We start from the raw sequence: 5,991 nt of genomic DNA, 5'->3' as shown, positions 1-5,991 counted from the left end.
CAATTTTTTCCTCTTTGATCTTTTCTATTTTGGCCAAATCTCTCGAATTTGCTTAATGAAAAGTTGGCAGAACTGCTATACATGTGTCAATGAAAACTATATGGCAATCGTATCCCTCAGAGCATTCTGCTCTTTGATTGAAACATTTGGTTAAATAGAAGTTTGTATAAAAGACTTGTAAATACTTTTAGGGTTTGTAACAAAAAAAAAAGAAATTATCAAGAACCGACACAACCTCTCCTGAAATACTAGATTGAAATAATATCATCAAAAAGTTGTAGAATTCTAGAAATCATGGATTGGAACATATCATTTATTTAAACTAGCATTATCAAGCGTGCATCTATCTTGTTCTTCTCTCCCTTTAAGCTTCCTTTATAAGGAACACCAAGGATTATCTCCAAGTAAAAGTACTATTTTAAATACATATTAAAATATATGGTGGATATATTTTAAAAGTTATTGTCCAACGGTTAAAATACACAGTAAAACTCTTCTTTTTACACATAAAATCCGAGTGTCAGTTATAAACATTAAAACACAACTTATACGGAATAAAAACTGTTTGTTTCAGACCTTCAACCATCCATTGCCTCAAGCAACTTTAATCGCTTGATATAAAGTTTATAGCACATCTCCCTAGTTTTGGCTTCTATCGTGTTCATTATCTTGCCGTCTCTTAGTGTTTGTGAAAAATGCCTGCAGTCTATAATGAGCCTGATACATGTGATAATGCTTGATTTGGATTGAAAGACACTATGCCAAACTTCAGCTGTTGTATGTTGAGTAACATAGGCCTTGATTGGTTCAAAGTATGTAATTCTTGTATTTGATAATAGTGGACACTCCAGGAGAAAATGAGAGATACTTTCCTCAGAAAGATTACATAGTTGGCAGACTGGTGAAGATGATTGATTAAATTTCGCTCGATCAGAATTCAATATAATAAATGTTCCTGAAACTATTCTAGCTTTTATAATAGCTTTCCGAACTCGGCAAAATATAGTCCACACTGAGTGGTTTTTGCCTATAAGAAGATGCTCAGTTTCCATATATTTTAGAGTTGATTTAGATTCGGCATCGTCCCTTAATGTATTTTGCCAGTATGTGTTCAGATGCTTCGTTACAAGAGATTTCCATTTCAATTTTGAAGGGAGAGATTATTGAAGAAGATGAATCGGAGGCAGTTCATACTTTAATTGGATTTCTCGAATTGTTGAAAAAAAGCTGTTCGGGTTATCATAGTTTACCGACATTTGTCTGATGATGATATCATTTACTCTTTGACCATGTGAAGAAAGTAAATTATAGAGAAAAGACAATTGCTTTTTGTGAAGTTCAGCTTCTATTGGCAGCCCACCAATCAGGAGATATATTGCAGCTATAGCCGTGCGTTGATGAAGAGATTGAAAATGTCTTACATTTTTTCTATGAAAAGATTCCAGCTGCGTTATATATTGGTCTTATTTAGAGGAATGGCTTCCAAACCATATTGTAGTCTTGGTAGAACACATGTGTTGTAGATTTATAAGGTGTTACTGGATCTAAGCCATTTGTTCCATGCACCCCAGAGCCAATTAATGCGTACAAAGTTCGTCTTACAAGCTTTATTCTATTTGCCACATTTATTTCTGATTCCTTTTTCCAGCTTCTAGTTATACCTGAATGAGTTGCTTCTTTTGATACTGTAAGCGGAGTATCGTATAGAGTCCAATCAGCGTTTGTAACCTTTCCACATGTGACAATCCATGGGAAATCGGATGTAGATGATAAAAAACTTTTGCAGCTCAATGTATATGTTGCACTTGAATTTAGCTGCCATGAAAATAAGAAACTTTTGCAGCTCAATGTATATGTTGCACTAGGATTTAGCTGCCTTGAAAATAATACATAATTTGGACGAAGTTCATTATATTATAGTTAATAATAATTATATATTTAGAAATACAGCTGTCGTCCTAAAGAAATGTTTTTTTGCAGTGCACAAAATCATTAGGCATAATACAGTATTAAGAAAGTTTTCCTGTTCGACAATTGAAATGTTCAAATATTATAATTTATGATGATGAGTAACAATTAATATAACTACCAATCAAAATGCCAACACTTTTTAATCATAGACTTATGTTATAATTATATATGCATGAATAAACGCATACTCGGCACTTTACAAAATTTAAAGTTCTGATCTTTCTAGGTTATTAATCGGAGATACAACCATCACAGCAACATCGCCTATCTTGTACCCTACAGAAATGTTCGGAACCACAACCATAGGCGAAACATCCAAATCTGCAACCATCATTGTTAATACAGTAACTTTTAAAGCACTTTACAGCAGCATCAGTATGATCAAACCCTAAAACATATTGTTTCTTTTGAATTAAAAAATAATTCTAATAATCAGGCTTTTATTTTTAAAGGCCATATGCAGTCACTATTTTCAACTTATTTGTGGTCGAAATTATAAAGTATGTCTTTTATAAAATAAAAAAATAGTTAATCGCTCGATATGATATTGACAGAATATGACCTTATCAATCGTGTAGTGGTCGTTTTGGTTGTAACGCCAGTTGCAATCTCACTGATATTAACATTACATTTAGGGTAAAAATAAAATTGAGAATGGAAATGGGGAATATATCAAAGAGACAACAACCCAACCATAGAACAGACAACAGCAGAAGCTCACCAACAGGTCTTCAATGCAGCGAGAAATACCTGCACCCGGAGGCGTCCTTCAGTATCTAGTACTCGCGCCATATACAAACAAACGCAACATAATTTAAGTATGCCGATGACCCATTCCTTATTGTATTATACAAGGTTTTACGAATATTGTAATTGGAATGCGTTCATATAATAAAAGTTATTCAATTCCTACAATACAATAATCATCAATCCACAAAACAAAATCAAACCAACGTTGATAACATACGCCCCTTTATAGACGACTGGGGCCGGGCAGGGATGAAACATTTTAATGTTGTGTTTCTGTTGTGTCGTAGTTCTCTTATATTTGATACGTTTTCCTCAGTTTTGCTTTGTAGCCCGGATTTGTTTTTTCTCTATCGATTTATAAATTTCGAACAGTGGTATACTACTTTGCCTTTATTTATAAACCTCTAGCAACCCATGTCGGGTATTATTGTAGAACTTATTTTTCTACTTCATGACGTATCAAAGTGTCAGGAAAACTTGATTGTACCAATTGATTCGCAGATACACCTTTGGAACGTTTTACAAGGTTTATTAACCTGGTAAGTATGTCTATTTGACTTTTGAATTGTTGTTAGGAAGTACCGAATTTTATTTTTTTTGCTATACATTCAAATGTAGATTGGAGACAATGCGCCATTGTTATGAAACAGAATGCCTTACCCGTCCATGGAAAAGAGGAGCGAAAGATGCAAGGGGGAGTCAAACTTGTAAATCGAAAATAAACTGACAATGCCATGGCTAATAAATAAAAAGACTAACAGACAAATAATAGTACACAAAACACAACATGGAAAACTAAAGACTAAGCAACACGAACCCCACAAAAAAACTTGGGGTGATCTCAGGTGCTCAAGAAGGGTAAGCAGATCATACTATACATGCGGTACCCGTCGTGTTGCTCATTTTATTTCAAACTCTACAAATAGTATAATTCGGTAGGTCACAATCACAAAAAGGGAACATATCCGATATCATCTGTAAAACGTATATTCGATAATGGTAAACCAACTCGTGATGACGTCTTTAAAATTTACAAAGGGATGACTTCAACTTCACCATTTGTAAATCTTGGTTTAATATTGTGAGCAGCAACCCTCTATCAATGAAATCATGATATGAATTGTAAGTCCATTATTAATGTATGTTCTAATCTTGTGTTGGTAGACCACTGTTCTTTGTTAGGATGCATATAAGCGCTCACGGAAATAATACTCTCTCATCATTTCGTAATACAAATTTTGTGGCTGATCGCCGCGCGTCTTCCATATTTATTGTCATTGCGTTATGATGTTTAGTAATTGTACCTTTCAAATTATTCTTTGTGTTTCCTTGTGTTGGAATGAAACTAACTTACCCGACAAACATATCAGTATGATGCAAAAAGCAAAGAAAGCTCTCATTGTGAAATTTTCCTGAAAAATAAATCCAAGTAATTGCATTAATAAATTTAAGATAAAGTGCAAATTTTCTCAATTCTTATATGATTATAGAAGCCTATGTGCGGGACAGTTAATATCAAGTGCAAATTAAAAATTGTATGTGATACTAGTATTCCAATATACGTTGAAAGAGATTATTTTAGCTTACGAATCATGAACTTCCAATTCTATGTAGCTAAATTCCAGCTTCGCCTGCATCCGGAGTATAAATCTCCCAGATGAAACGATATTCCAGGGCCTGTATTTCCTTGATAGAGGGTTACTGCTCACACAGACGCTTATAAACCAAGACTTCTAAGTGTTGAAGTTGAAGTCGTCAATAGTCCATTTGTCAATAACCGATTTGATTCTGTTATTACACACTTTTAAAACAAATTATTTCCCTTTGTCAATCGTAGACTGGTTCTATACCGGACAAAGTTGTCCATTGCCAATGCAAAGCATGATGAATTGATAGTGATGTATCGGCGGTTTAACTAATTTTTCATGAAAAATAATTTCTGATGTCAAAAAGTATTTAGCTTAAAAACAAATTAATGTAATTAAAAGATTTGAAAACCTTAAAGATTACTTGCATTACGCACAAGTAAATTTGCTCTTTCTGCTAGCTCTCCATTGTAAATAAAAATTAATGTCCCTCATGAGGGAGACAACTAAAAAAGAAATCTCTAATTACAGGGTCAATAACGGGAATTGACAAATGGACTATTCGTAAATTTTACGGACGACATTATGAGTTTGTTGACCCTTATGAAAAATCCGTTTCACAACTAATATATATTCTAAATATCCAATTCATTTACCTATATGCATACTTACACGTGCAACATGACCGATGCTTCGTGTGGAGCAGGATCTGCTGAAAACCTATGATCATCTTTCGACTCTTTTTAACAGTCTGATTAAATTCGTCTTACTTATGCGTGAAAGCCGTCATTAATAACATATTTCGGACAAGTTGTTTGAATTTCGTTTCAACTAATGAGTTTTATACAGATGAAACGTTCGTATGGCGTATTATACAATATATGACGATGATGATATAAGTAATCAAAGTGAAAGTAAATTAATATTAATATGCATACAATTACGTGTTAGATATGAGGGACAATCACTGGATTGCTAATGAAAATTTCTTACCTTACGTGTCGTGTTATACGTGATGGAAAAGTCAATGCAACTTCTGGCGGTAATGTTAAATACGAATGCATCAACAGTCTACAGTGGGGAGCATCTCAAAAGCCACAAATAATCATTCGTTGTATGATGTGTTTGATAATCCTGAGGTGTATAATAGAAATACAGTATGTAGAATAATTACAATACAATCGACAATACGACGAACAGGACCAATCAATACAACAATGTCGTCATTTATATAGCTCATTCCCCTTTTTTGGTGGGGTTCGTGTTGTTTAATCTTAAGTTTCCTATGTTGTGTCTTGTGTACTATTATTTGTCTTTTTGTCTTTTTCGTTTTTTATCCATGGCGTTGTCAGTTTATTTTCGATTTATGAGTTTGACTGTCCCTTTGGTATCTTTCGCCCCTCCATGATTATATCCCAATTTTTTGTCTTTGATAATAGTGATCTATCAAGATTAACCCTTTCCCTTTCAGGCATTTTAGACCTTTACTTATCGGAAAGACACTGTCAAAGTTTAAATCAATACTGCATTCGCATCAATGGTCATACACATGCCATGTTTGGCCCAAATGAAAGATAATTGGTAAAATATTTCAAACAATTAAGTTTGAAGATAATTCGTCATTTTTTTTGGTCACGTGGTATATTTCCAAAAGTCACGTGACTGTTGGAGAAAAAGTGAAAAA

General features: G+C 33.7%; 1 long non-coding RNA gene across 1 annotated transcript; it reads right to left on the bottom strand.

The window, feature by feature from the left end:
* Positions 1-299: 299 nt before the first annotated feature.
* LOC139527357 (uncharacterized) lies at positions 300-5,414 on the bottom strand. Its single transcript, XR_011665339.1, has 3 exons — positions 5,301-5,414; positions 4,076-4,133; positions 300-2,359 (listed from the first exon to the last, which is right to left on the bottom strand). It is a non-coding gene; the product is annotated as an uncharacterized lncRNA (long non-coding RNA).
* Between the last annotated feature and the right edge of the window lie 577 nt (positions 5,415-5,991).

This window comes from Mytilus edulis, chromosome 6 (genome assembly GCF_963676685.1).
Source record: "Mytilus edulis chromosome 6, xbMytEdul2.2, whole genome shotgun sequence".
Classification (NCBI taxonomy): Eukaryota; Metazoa; Mollusca; class Bivalvia; order Mytilida; family Mytilidae; genus Mytilus; species Mytilus edulis.
This window is presented reverse-complemented; position numbering and strand designations above follow the sequence as displayed.